The following is a 14,430-nucleotide window of genomic DNA, read 5'->3' as shown; positions in this document are numbered from 1 at the left end:
ATAAAATAAATAAGTAAACAAGAAAAAATAAAATAAATAAAATGGCCACTGTTACGCTGCTCCACCTAATGTCAAAAGCCATTCTTCCTTGAGTATCCATGGCTGGCCATTACAAATGGATCATCATGGAAGTGACCCTGCACATTGCCCTTCCCTTTAAAAAAGCCTCACCACACACCAAAATGCATAATTTGGGAGATGTACATAAGCATACTTACCTGACATCATCATGAGATGATGTGAGGGGGAAAAAAAAATGTTTCGAAGCACATTGTAAATCATAACTCCAAATTGAAAGAAGATGCATTGTTTTTAATATTTTCTCCTCGATCAATATATCGTTATATTGGGCACACAGAAATAGCCCCTTGACCCATTAGATCTATTTTAATCGTCTGATGTACTAATACGATCCTGTTGGGCTATCATCTTAGTATGGTATCATCTATGTGCTGGTTTCTAATCAATCATAACCCTCTTACTCTGAGATCTCTCAGAAAATTTGAAAGTATGTTTGACTTCGTCCCCAGAATGCTATTTCATAGAGCCCAAGAGTGAATATCACATGGCCAGCGCTCACAACAATCTTCCAAAACAGAATTCAGCGAAGGCACTTTCTGAAGAAATAAGCTCACGATATCGAAGTATGTAACATCCCGGTGGGTGGGTCTGAGGCAGGAGGAGCCCAGACACTTGGAAAGGTAGCGGGAGTGACCTCCAGCAATGCAATTTAGAGCACACTTCAGAAGACGTGTGTCACTTGGCTCGATGCGCCAGAGGCAGACGGTTGTCTAAGAGATGGGTTGTCTCGGGCAGGTGTTTGATACAAGGCAAATAAATGGCAAGGCCGGTTTGTAATCCGCCTGGATATCAGTGTTCTCTGAACGCCACTCCAAAAAGGCGGTCTCCTGGGCTGGTGGGGAGCACAAATAGAAGACGACTTATTTTTCTTATTACTGTTTGAGCTGCTGTCACAGGGCAGGTACCCGCTCTGTAACAGCATTCTTGCGTCCTGGACTTCTCCACATGGTGCGCAATTCATAAACCATTGTTTATCACTTGTTATCGTCGTCATGATATGCTTTCAGTCCGCAACCTTGGAAAACGTTAACAGACCCGAACCCCATGTTTCTGACTGGGGACTGGAGTTTGAACAAATGGTCTATTTCACGGTTTTATTTCTGATTTAGTCAAATAATTAGCTTTATTTTAAGATTAAATTAAAAAAAAAAAAAAAAAACCAACAACCTGGGAAGTCTGGCCAATTCAGACTCAGGTAACAGAATAAAACAGGACATCTTACATTAAAAAAAAAAATTAGTGTTTATTTTTTGAGAGAGAGAGAGAGAGAGCACACACACGCACAAGTGAAGGAGGGGCAGAAAAGAGAGAGGCACAGAATTCAAAGCAAGCTCCAGGCTCAAATGGCCCAATGCGAAAGATTTATGGAAGGGTTTTATTAAAAGTCAACAGCACATCTTTGCAACCTTGGCTCAGAGATTGACAAAATTAAGTCAAATTCAGCTTGTCACGGGAGTGATTCTATGAGTGGAAGAATCAAATTTAAATGTTTCAGTTAAATCATTTCTCAAGGAAGTTTATGAAAAATATTGCAAACTCAGGTGCAGTAAACAGTCCAAAGAACAATGTTCCAATAGTTAGCTCAAGAAACAGCTGCCCAGTCACGCTTCTCCACGACTTTCACGTGACTTTGCAAACGCTCTGAAGATTGGTTCCTTGAGACTGAAATGCTTATTACTTTTGTGAAAAACCCTCGCGTTCATGGGGCTGATTGTTATTTCCGGGGCTGAGTGGGAAAGCCAACCACTGAGAGGCCGCAGACTGAAACTTACCCTCCGTGATAAACACAAAAATCAAAGCAAATACAAAAATAATAATAAACTTCTCGGCCCTGGTGCAACCTGCATGCAGTCCTGATTATCAGATTTGCCACAATTAAACTACACTTGTGCTAAGTGCTACAGACAGGCACAGGGAGGGGATCTCAGCTAGACCGAGGCACCCAGGCAGGTTTCCCTGAACGATGATGAATGACACAGAGCATCAGGGCCAGAAGAAACCAGATGTCAGAAGCCCTGAGCCCTGCAGACCTGAAGGCAGAGACAGTGCAACGGCGTTTTCTGCGAGGGACAGCAGGAGTCCAGAGGCTAAGCGATAACCTGGGAGCCGACTGGATTTTCTAGATGCTGGTAAGATTTTTAAAATTCATCTGGTTTTTCAATATTTATTTTTGAGAGGGGTGGGAGGGGCAGAGAGAGAGAGAGAAAGAGAATCCCAAGCGGGGCTCCGTGCTAACAGCACAGAGCCCAACGCCAGGCTGGAACTCACTAACCGTGAGATCATGACCTCAGCTGAAGTCGAACACTTACCCGCCACCCAGGAGCCCTTAAAGATTAATCTTGAAGGAAATGAAAGCCATGGGCAGAGTTGGGCAGGGGCGTGGGGTGATTTCTGGGTCGAAGTTGTTGTCTGGAGATCGAGTACGGAGAGGCAGGGAAGTCTGGGGGCTGGGGGTCTGAGCACGAGGCTTTTGCATCAGACCAGAGGAGCCTGTGAGCTCCCTGGATGCGGGGCTGATGTTCCAGAAGAAAGATCTGGAGTCATCAGCACGTACCTCTGGCTGAAACCTTAGCTGAGAAGCAATCATGCAGGATGGGCAAAGGGAGTGGGAGGAATGGTAACTTCTGAAGCTGGGGGCACCTCCTGCCCGTAAGACCATGAAGGGTGGTGAAGACAAAATTGGCAGTCGTATCATGAAGGGGTGGGAGGAAGGATCAAGACACAACTGAACACAAACTTGAACTCTGGGCAGGAGTCGCCCACCCGAGCTGACCTCTCCCTCCGGGCGGTCGGAGGGGAGCACGTCTCTCCCTCCCTTCTCAGCAACTTCCCCGCACACTTCGACCCATCCTTCCGGGGATGCCCCGCGAATCAGTTCCGCGAATACCTCCCTGAACCCACTCAGAGCAAGCGGCCCCTCCTGCCCGTCTGCACGTCTTGTGCGCGCATCTCTGAGCGACACCGCCTGGCGCTGCGTCTCCTTGTGAGGTGTCCGTTTTTTGCCTGTGACTTCCCCGAGGCCTGGCTGCACTGTCCCGCCGGCTCCTTGTACCCAGTCACGAAGTCGGCCACTCAGCAACTTTGTACTCATGGGACATGTATTCAATTTCAGGTCCACACTGTCTCCCTGCCTGACTCTTCCTGAAATGAGTCCCCTGATTTCCTGTGTTCTCGTGATGAATGGCGTGAGCCGTAAAATCACAGGATGGCATGCCACAGCCTCTCTGGACCTGATCCTTACGTCTTTATATATTTTTTTTTTCAACGTTTACTTATTTTTGGGACAGAGAGAGACAGAGCATGAACGGGGGAGGGGCAGAGAGAGAGGGAAACACAGAATCGGAAACAGGCTCCAGGCTCTGAGCCATCAGCCCAGAGCCTGACGCAGGGCTCGAACTCACGGACCGCGAGATCGTGACCTGGCTGAAGTCGGACGCTTAACCGACTGCGCCACCCAGGCGCCCTACGTCTTTATGTTTTACTTCTATCAGATACACGGAGCCATGGTCACACTTCCTTTTCTCCAGGCCCGTGTGGAGCCCAGCGTGGATTTTGTCCTCTACACACGGTGACACATCCAAGAGTCTCTCGCGGGGCAACCAGGAATGGACCCAACTATCTCCACGGCGCATTTTCAATCAATGTTGACCACACAAGTGTCCACTAGGTCTGTGCGTAATAATAGGGCCTGAGAAGTGATAGAGTTAAAGTGATTTGGTAAAAATAAATGTAAAAATAAGCTGGAATCAAGGTAAATTTCCAAACAGTGAAACTATTTAACTAGGAAAACACTTCCTGGAAAGGAGCAAAAGATACCATTTTTGAAGATACGTGAAGGTACTTTAAAATGTGCTTCGATGGGACACCTGGGCGGCTCTGTCGGTTGAGCGTCCGACTTCGGCTCAGGTCACGATCTCGCAGTTTGTGGGTTCGAGTCCCGCTTCGGGCTCTGTGCCGATGGCTCGGAGCCTGGAGCCTGCTTCAGATTCTGTCTCCCCTCTCCCTGCCCTTTCCCCACTCATGCTCTGTCTCTCTTTCTCTCCCCAAAATAAATAAACATTAAAAAAAAATTAAATGCACTTGTAAAAGCCTGAGCTGGTAAACCTCCTCACCAATTGACATGGAAGGGACGAGGAGGCCAGGGTATATATACTTCCTTCGCCGCCTGGTGTGGTGGGCTGGCCCCCTGTGTACCTTCTCATCAAGGCAGCAAGATGGCACGGGTGGTCTTTGTTCCCTCTGTATCTGTTATATGAACAAAGGAATGGAGTGTGCGAACAGGGCAGCGTGGCAATTACAGGGAAAGAAAAAAGAAACCCACGTTACCAAAAAGAGAACCCTCCGAGGGGAAGTTACGCCCAATTTGTCAACAGAATTTCTTCCGAAGGGGGGAAAAAATCTCGATTCCTTGGTTTCAGGGTAGCAACCCCAAAGGGTGTGAGTGGACAGACTGCAAAACACCATCAGCACCTGTAACTTGACAGATGTCCACCCTTGGACAAAGCGAGCGCGCCCAAATTATTGTCAGATTACCCAGCGCCTCGCAAGTACTAAAACAGAGTGATGACTCAAGCACCGTTATTTATTCATCTTACGCTCAGTCTAAAAAGCCATAAACCTTGCACTGATGGATGCAAATCGTCTCAGACAATTAGTTCCAGTTGCGTGATGGCAAATTTGAACTCTCTGCAGTTTAATAATCAGAAAGCCTGGGGACTCAGAAGCAGGCGACGTCTGGGGAAGAAACGGCCATGCTGCTCGAGGGGCCGGTGTCCAATGGGCGGCCCGGGGCCAGCGCAACCTCCCCGCAGGCAAATGTCACAGTTCAAATATCCACGTGCGACTCTCAGGTGCAGTCTTGGATGGCAATGCAGTTATTGCTTTAAGTAAGCGTCAATGTTATTTCTTCCTCGAATGCCTCACTCAAGATTCTTCCAGTAAGGAGAAGATGCCGTTTGGGGCGTGAGCGGCTCCTGTTCGCCTTAAATGTCTGTGAAATATGCTCAAATGAAGTGTCCGTGTGTACAGAGACTTGTATGAAGTTGCGTTGTGACCCTAAGTGCAGACAGTTTCCATCAGTGGTTCTCCCCCACCCCCGTCAAAGCTAATAAATGCATAAAATGTCTGGGCTCGTGTATGAGTAGCTTATATAGGTTTATCATTTTAGATAAGGAAAGAATTTTAGATTTGGGTTATTCTAGGATTGTGTTTTCTTTTTCTTTTTTTTTTTTTTTTTTTTGTAAAATTTTTTTGAACATTTATTTCTTATTGAGACAAAGAGACAGGCAGACCATGAGCAGGGGAGGGGCAGAGAGAGGGGGAGACACAGAATCGGAAGCAGGCTCCAGGCTCTGAGCTGTCAGCACAGAGCCCGATGCGGGGCTCGAACCCACGAACCGGGAGATCTGACCTGAGTGGAAGTCGGACGCTTTACCGACTGAGCCACCCAGGCGCCCCAAAGATTGTGTTTTCTAAGTGTTACCAGAGGTGACACCACTAGTAATGACAATGCTTGGGTGAAAACCACATCTGAACCCCAGGCCAGCCTCTTTCTACCCATATGCACTCACTGGTGGTTAAAAAATCAAACAAAAGCGTAGACGCAAGGGATTGCACTTACTAGGTGTGTTAAACAGCAGGAAATGGGGGAGGTAATCCACCCCCTAGGGTCACAAGGACCCTAAGAGGGCATCCATTCCAAGCCCCTTGTGCACAACCCATACATGGCGTGCATACATACATTCTCACGCACACATACATTCTTACACAGATACATGGTACCCAACTCCTCCATATTCCTCCCTGTCATCCGTGAACTAGTTTATCCTGAGCATCTAAAGTGAAGGGAGATTTGTTTCCTCCTGAGAAGCTCTTGCTATTAGAAAATTCATTCCATTTGGACAAATCTTTCTCCCAGTGGTCGGGGCACCAAACTCTAGGGTCTGGGAAAACATGGCCAACCCCATGCCTGTGTCAGCCCTTACTGGTTTGAACACAGCTCTCGCAAATCCCTGAATCGTCCGTTCTGCCAGGTAAAGCTCCAGCATGTTAACCCTTAGAGCATGTTAACTCTTCTCTGGGTCTACCCCCGTTCTCTGGGTTGTGACTCCGTGGCAGCCAGGAAGGAACGCAAAGCTCCAGGGGAGAACAGAGAGAGAGGGAGACACAGTACCAGAAGCAGGCTCCAGGCTCTGAGCTGTCAGCGCAGAACCCGATGTGGGGCTCGCACCCACAAACTGCAAGATCATGACCTGAGCTGAAGTTGGATGCTTAACCAACTGAGCCACCCAGGCGCCCCGATATGGACTTCTCTTTCATTACTTTATTGAATCTTCAACAGCATGTTGTCCCTACAAGTCTCTCTACAAAATTTTAGTCTAAATTCATATGGATGCATTAAAAGCCTAGCTCAAAAATTTTAAAAAAACAGGCATTTTTCTTCTAAGCATGTTATATTGAATATATATTTGATATCAAATTGATGCAAATCTCCTCTTTCTTTCGCTTTGACAGCTGACACACTCTGAAGGTTACAAAGGCTGAGATGTTTTCTGTGCCTTTCCAGAGGAAATGGATGACCAAAAACTTAGGTTTGGTTGTGGGGCTCACCTTTGGGTGGGAAGAACTTGGCTGGAGAATTTTGGAGCAGAAACACAGGATCTGGCACAGGAGGTTCCTTCATGACCACATCTGCCTTTCCTTTGATGCATCTGACTTTCCTGCCTTTTTCCTGAGGGAGCCCATACAGCCACGTGGAGTCAGAGAAGACGGTCCCAGAGGAGATGACCTCTCAGACTCCAGGCGAAGGACTGGAATAAACTCTAAGATCATCGTCAGAAGAAAAAGAGCCCCTGAGAAGAATGAATGCAGAGCTCGCGGACCAGGTGCACGAACAGCAGAGCAAAGAAAGAGAAAGGAGTGAACAGAATCGGGTCGCACAGCAGCAGCAGGAGAGGCTGAGGGAACCTTCTGGTAGCAATATGCATGGTGAGTTCAGTGCACGAGTGTGCATGTGTGCGTGCACGCATGCGTGTGTGTGTGTGTGCCTGTGTGCAAAGGAAGAGAGTGAGCCCGGTGAGCTAGATCAGGAGCACGACAGGAATATATGAGATAGGGACACCTGTGTCTACGCAGATAGCTGGAATTAGCTAAAACACCTAAAGTCAACGACTTAGTGAAATGTAAAGTTGTTGTGCTCATGCTGTGATTTAATTATTCTTTGATAATTGCTTTGTCTCTGAAATGCCAATGTGGGAGCTCCACTTAGTAATTACCTAACGTACTAATACCTGAATGCGGGCCACCTTCACCGGCCATCGGGCCCCGCTGGGGAGAGTCGATCAGAGGCTGGGTCAGAGCTGGCACTCCATTGCCAAGGAGCTGCCAGCTCACAGTGTGGATTTTCTGAATAAGCCACCACACAGGGAAGTGAGTGTACACATTATCCCTCAACAGATATCTGGCTGTCTGTCCTGCGATTGGCATGACAAAACATCAGTGGCAGAATTAGCCAACGGATCTCACTTTCAAAACCACATTTATACAGTAACTGGGAAGTAGGTACTGGTTATATGGACGCAAAGAACACCGCCATGCCCACAAAAACACCAACCAAATGCTTCTGAAATTATTCACAATCGTGTGATTGTTTCAATGAGCTTTTCTCTCTCTGTTCATCAAACACCAACATAAAAAAGTTATTTTTTTCATGTGAGGAAGAAACAGAGCCAATAAAATAACCCAACATTGTCCTATATCCTTGATGTTTTATTTAGTATTTTTTAAAAAATCTTATTCCTCACCCTTTTGAAGCATGATCGCTAATAGATTCTTCCTGTCAAATAAACCAGTTGCGAATGAGTAAAACACATTCGAGTGTTTGTGGAAATGATTAATCCTTACCGATCACACTGACTGTTATAAAACAAAAACAAAAACAAAAACAGAAGTTATCAATCAGCCACACATTTATACTATCCGTTTCTTGAAGGGGGAGATATGCTTTTTCAATTTTGTGCTCTCAGTGACTGGTATGTAGTAGGATCAATAACCACTGTTGGATGGATGGATGGTGGATGGATAAGGAGGCAAGAGCAGTGTTCACAACAGGATGAGGTTCTATTCATATTCCACTATATCTTGTCTAGACTTAGTCATTGGAACCTACAGCTGCCATTCAAATGCCTTATTAACCCCCTAAAAATAAATGGTATCACATTCATAAGATAGTGTGAAGGCATTGAAAAAGTTGAAAAATGCACAAGAAACAAGTGTTGGCCAAAATGTGGAGAAAAGAGAATCCTCGTGCACCGTTGGTGGGAAACCAAACTGGTGCAGCCACTGTGGAAAACAGTATGGAGGTTCCTCAAAAAGTTAAAAATAGAAGTACCTAAAGGTCCAGGAATTGCACTACTGAGTATTTACCTAAAGAATATGAAAATATGAACTCACAAAGATGCATGTACCCTGATATTTATAGCAGCATTATTTACATTAACAAAGATATGGAAGCAGCCCAAGTGTCCGTTGACTGATGGATGGTTAAAGAGGATGGTTAAAGAAGATATACACACACACACACACACACACACACACACATGTATTAGTCACCATAATATATGGTGGACAATTAGTCACCATACAAAGAATGAAGTCTTGCTATTTGCAATGACATGGACGGAGCTGGGAAGTATAACGCTAAGCAAAATAAGTCAGAGAAATCAAACTATCATATAATTTCACTCATATAAGGAATTTGAGAATGAAAACAAGTGAACAAAGGAAAGACAGAGACGAACCGAGAAACGAACTCTCGGCCACAGAGAACACACTGATGGTCACCAGAGACAGATGGGTGGGGTTTGGGTGAGACAGGGGACAAGGATTGACAGTACACTTCTCATGATGAGCACTGAGTAATGTGTAGAAGAATTTGTGAATCGCTATATTGTACACCTGAAACTAATATAACACTGTATGCTAACTACACTAGACTTAAATAAAAAAAAAAACTTAATAAAATAAGTAAATAAATAAATAAAAAGTTGAAGAATGATTATAACTTGCCTATTTGTATGTAGTTGTATGTCAATTTGTAAATATAGGGGCATTTGAGAATATGTAGATTATAGATTATTGTCGCTTTTCTTTCCAAGATTTTATTTAAATTCAAGTTAGTATACAGTGTAGTATTGTTTTCAGGAGTAGAATTTAGCAATTCATCACTTACGTACAACACCCGGTGCTTATCCCAACAAGTACCCTCCTCAATGCCGGTCACCTGTTTGGCCCGTGCCCCCCCCCCCCCCCCCCACCTCCGGCAACCCTTAGTTTGCTCTGGATAGTGAGGAGTCTTTTATGGTTTGACTCCCTGTCTGTTTTTTTCTTATTTTATTTTTCCTTTCTTCCCCTGTGTTCATCTGTTTTTTTTCTTAAAGTCCACATATGAGTGAAATCGTAGGACATTTTTATTTCTCTGTGACAGAATTATTGCACTTAGAATAATACACTCAGTTCCATCCACATTGTTGCAAATGGCAAGATTTTACTCTTTTTGATCACCGAGTAGTATTCCAGTGCATACACATCTATCCATTCGTCGGTCGATGGACATTTGGGCTCTTTCCATAATTTGGCTATTGTTGGTAGTGCCGTTACAAACATTGGCGATCATGTGCCCCTCTGAATCAGTGTTTTTGTGTTGTTTGGATAAATACCTAGTAGTGCAATTGCTGGGTCCTGGGATAGTTTTATCTGTAACTTTCTGAGGAACCTCCACACTATCTTCCAGAGTGGCTGCCCCAGTGTCGACGATAGATGATTAGTTTTGAAAGGAGCTTTAAGGAATATTACGTTGATACTGGTGAGAACACAGAAAACACCCCCTAAGTCATTGGTGTCAAATTTGGGACTGGACACGTAATTGGTTCAGTTCTCTTCAGTTTCCTTAATATTTTTTGAATTAGACAACTTCCTCTGATTCCTTAGAAAATAGTCGTTTTCCTCTGGAAGTTTTACCAAGGCGATTTTTCCCTTTACTTCCTAACTTGTCTGAGGAAACAAGAGTGCTTATTTACAGATCCTGATGGCTGGCGATGTTAAATGAGTCAATGACTCTGGGCTCCCGAGGTCGTATCCTTTCTAGGCTGTGGAACACACCCCAGGTGCAACGCAGTGGGGCCTGGATTCAGCCCAGGCTTCCCGAACAAAGTGTACACGTTAGGCCAGTATCTGCAGTCGTGTTCAACTAGAAAGCAGGCACGCTGCAACGTACTTCAAAGGGTTTTGGGGAAGAATCAAATGACATGATGACCATACAAATATTTTGTAAATAGTCAAAAATACGGATAAGGGTTAAGTACTCCTTCTACAACCCACCAAGGACTGGATGTAGGAGACTAAATTTAATGTCAAGCATGTACTTTTGACCTTCCTCACGAACGTCCCCTGACCTTGCAGAACGCAGGTTATAAAGACCCCATTTTCCCCAGTTTTTCCAAAGCGGGCCCCATCATGGGTCCCAAATGTGGATAACGGTGTCCTATACAGGGAATTCAGAGTGAATACCATTTGGTGTCAACGTAGTAATTCAATGCAGCAAAAAAGCAAATTTGTCCTCTGAACGCTAATCTCATTATCGCCTTCCCAGAGCTACTTGCCAAAAAGTTAACAGCTGTTAAAACTCTGCTGCTTGTCCAATCAGAATATTAAATTAACCAGACTGGCCCCGACACAAATATTACCAATGGAATTAATGCTTTGCTTTGCACAGTCTGAAAGGATCCACGAGCGCTTGGGGAAAACTTGCGACGGATTGTTCACTATTTAACATTCCATTTCTTTCTGCAAGGAAAGAACGTGGCTCTGCTCTTACCCCCTTACCCCACTTCTTCACTCAAAAATCAAGGGCAGATCCCACTTTCTCAACCTGGTTTTCCTTCACAGATGGAGATGTTGTGTCACCGAGTTTGATACGAAGTAACAACAAGTAAGTTACAACGTTAGCCTGGGACAGCCAACGGCCATTCGGGAAATGTCTGGCTCTTGCCGACAGCCATCTTTGCAGGGAATGAATGTATCCAGAATGTGTCTCTTTTCCTATTTCTGTGTCTACCTGTTGCAGCCGCCTAGATGAGGCAGGTGCATCTCTGCTGCGGAAGTGGCGATCGCACTCTCCACCATGTTGTTAATGAAACACATTGTATTCCTAGAGAGAAGGGAATGTCCAAATGAACAAATACCGTCTGACAGAGGCCCTTGCCCTGGCTCTGTTATTATTGTAGCAGTCATGCCATGATCCTGTCACCACTGATTAGCCTGAAGGTTGGGACGTGGTCGCTCGCACATAGGGGGACGCGGGGGGGGGGAGGGGGGGGCCTGTGACTTCGCACTTAGTTTCATTTCCTTATCTGGCATGATCTACACGCATTTAATGTTGATGAGAGTACGATGCGTAGCAGTTTCACAAGCTGTGGAATCGAAATGGAGGAATAAATATTTTCCTTTCACAAATACTTCCCCGCCCGGGGAGTCCTGTACCTCACTGACCACGCACTCCCATTTTAAGACCATATGGACAGATATCTGTTGCCTCCAATCTGTAGTAAAATCCTGGAAAAAAAAAAAAAAAAAGAAAACGTAAAACAAACTCAGATCCACAACTCCTGTAGTCTACTCTTTTTCAGTGGCTAAATGTGCATATTTTCTGTTTAATTGTGATTCTGAAGATAGGGCTTCTGCGAGGTGACAGACACACAGCGGGATATCATGAATATGTATGGCGTGTCTGAGAAAATAAATTCACAGGGGCCAGCCACACTGGTGACCCACTTATGTTGTCAGCGATGAGTGTGACAGTGGGGGTCTGTATTGCATGAATTTGCACGACAGAATTTCCTCCTGATCAACTAATTTACTTCATGCTTTTGGGTTATTTTAAGCACTACACAGCGGTCAGATAATTAATCACTAAATCACCAATACTGACATGAAGGAACAAGCAACACATTATTGCTGATTCCCACTTGAAAACAGAGTCTATACGTCTACATCGCGCAAGGTGGGAGAGAGGAACGTATTGAACGCGCGGATTTCCTTGGCACGCATCGACTGGGGTGTCGTTGAGGGGATGACACGTTTGGCAAAATTTCTCTCATCCTGAGCCGTCTGCCTTCAGTTCTGAACCTTATTGGATTTTTTTTTCCCACGTAATCCATTACTGAGACATCATAACTCAGTCTGAAGCAACAAAGACAAGTTGTCCTGATAACTGAGATAAAAAACGTTATTATTACTACCTCGTTGTTTCTGGTCAACGTGGTTCTCGGCCTGAGTCATCTGGATATTTTGTATAAACGCCCCCAAAGGGAGTATGTCAGGGGGTTCGTAATACAAATTAGTTTGTCACCGTGTTTCTAGAATAACAAAATTAATGGATTATTTGTCACACACAGTGTTGGCTTGTAACTCTGTCTTTCGCGGTCAGAGGCGGGGAACATGTGAGCCGCTGAGGGCACAGCAGGGCCGTCCTCACGTTTCTGCCTCCAGCACCCCAACCCCGTCCAGCTCCTGGCACGTCGCACACGTTTAGCAGATGTCACTCCTGTTATCTCCGTCGCATCCGGAGAACCGGGGGCGAAGCCCAGTATTCAAACCCAATGCAAACTGTGGAACCACATGCCCACAAAAGGTGTGGACACAGAACTAACAGCCCCCTTAGACTTTGGGCTCAGGCAGCTCTAGGGCTCACAGCCCCCAAAGAACTTACACAATGTTTCGGAGCCTGATTTCTCTAATCCTCCAAATCTCTGAGGCCGTCTTGTCACCTGGCTCCTCCCCTCAGGAGGCAAACGTGATGTGAGACACAAAGTGCCAGCACAGGGACTGGCTCCTAGCAAGTAACGCGAGGCAGCCGTTATGAGCAGAGCGCCAGGTACAGGAAAGACGAAAGGATTCGGAAAAAAAGCCTTGGTGACTGCAAGAGCCAGCAGGGACTGCCCAGGCTCCAGGGCTCTTTTTCTAATTTGTTTTTAATGTTTATCTATCTTTGAGAGAGGGAGAGAGAAGGAGACACAGAATCTGAAACAGCTCCGGCTTCTGAGCTGTTTGTTAGCACAGAGCCCGACGCGGGGCTCGAACTCACGAACCACGAGATCATGACCTGAGCCGAAGTCGGACGCTTAACCGACTGAGCCCCCCCAGGGCCCCCTGAGCTTCAGTTTGAGACCATCTGAGCGGGTAAGATAAAGACTTCAGGAAAGAAAGAAGTTTATGCAGAAAGATGATCACACTTCGTTTGGGACGGACAGACTGAGGAGCCTGGCAAGGATTCGGCCAGCGACGCCGACTGGGTCCGGCTGGTGTCGTCTGCGGCCCGAGGAAAGGCCGCAGCCTAGCCTGCGCCGCCTGTTGAGAGACAGCAGCAGCCAGGAGGGCGAGACTGGAGCTGGAAGCACCCGAGGGCGGGGCGGGACACGGATGAGCGGATGAGGGCCGGGCTGGACTGCAGGGCTCTCTCAGCAGGGATGCGACAGGCGGGAGGGCCGGCCAAGGAGGCAGGGTGGGCGGCTGCCGTCGTGCGGTGGGGACCGGGAGAAAGTGGCTTTCTGCAAGCAGTAAGCAGAGGGTTTCAAAGAGGAACGAACGCACAACGTATCGGCTAAATCTTAGGCGTCTCAGGACGTAAAGACCCAGAAACACGTGCCAGAGCTGATGGCAGAGAACTGTCGGGGCCTCAGTGAGGACAGGTCCGGTGAGGGGTCCAAGAGGAGGGCAAAGGTCAGGCTTCAGCGGATGGAGTGATGGACAATGAACGAACAGGGTGAGAAGAGCCAGTGAAAGTGAACGAGATCGGAGAGAAGCTTGGGTCGGAATGGGGGGCTGGGCAAGGGCGGTAGGCACCCCACCTCTGTGACCAGTTGTGTCGGAATTTATTTGACCTCAGAGGACAGCAGAGCAGGGGGAAGAAATGCAGTGAACTGGGTCTCTGTCTTCGGAAAGCTTTCCTCATAACCCTGATGACTCTTTAGCCAAAGTGTAACAAACAACGACAGATGATAGATTTCATAGCAATAGATGCATGAGAATCAGAGACGGCGTCAGGTATGGATTAATAAAAGTGATTCTGGGGCGCCTGGATGCCTCAGTCTGTGAAGCATCCGACTCCTGATTGCAGCTCAGGTCACGATCTCATGATTCGTGAGTCTGAGCTCCGCATCAGGCCCCACGCTGACAGCATGGAGACTGCTTGGGATTCTCCCTCTCCCTCTTGCTCTCTCTCTCTCAAAATAAATGAAAAATAACCTTAAAAATAAACACATAAATGGGGCGCCTGGGTGGCTCCGTCGGTTG

Source organism: Leopardus geoffroyi, chromosome A3 (genome assembly GCF_018350155.1).
Source record: "Leopardus geoffroyi isolate Oge1 chromosome A3, O.geoffroyi_Oge1_pat1.0, whole genome shotgun sequence".
Taxonomy (NCBI): domain Eukaryota; kingdom Metazoa; phylum Chordata; class Mammalia; order Carnivora; family Felidae; genus Leopardus; species Leopardus geoffroyi.
Note: the sequence above shows the minus strand (reverse complement) of the source record.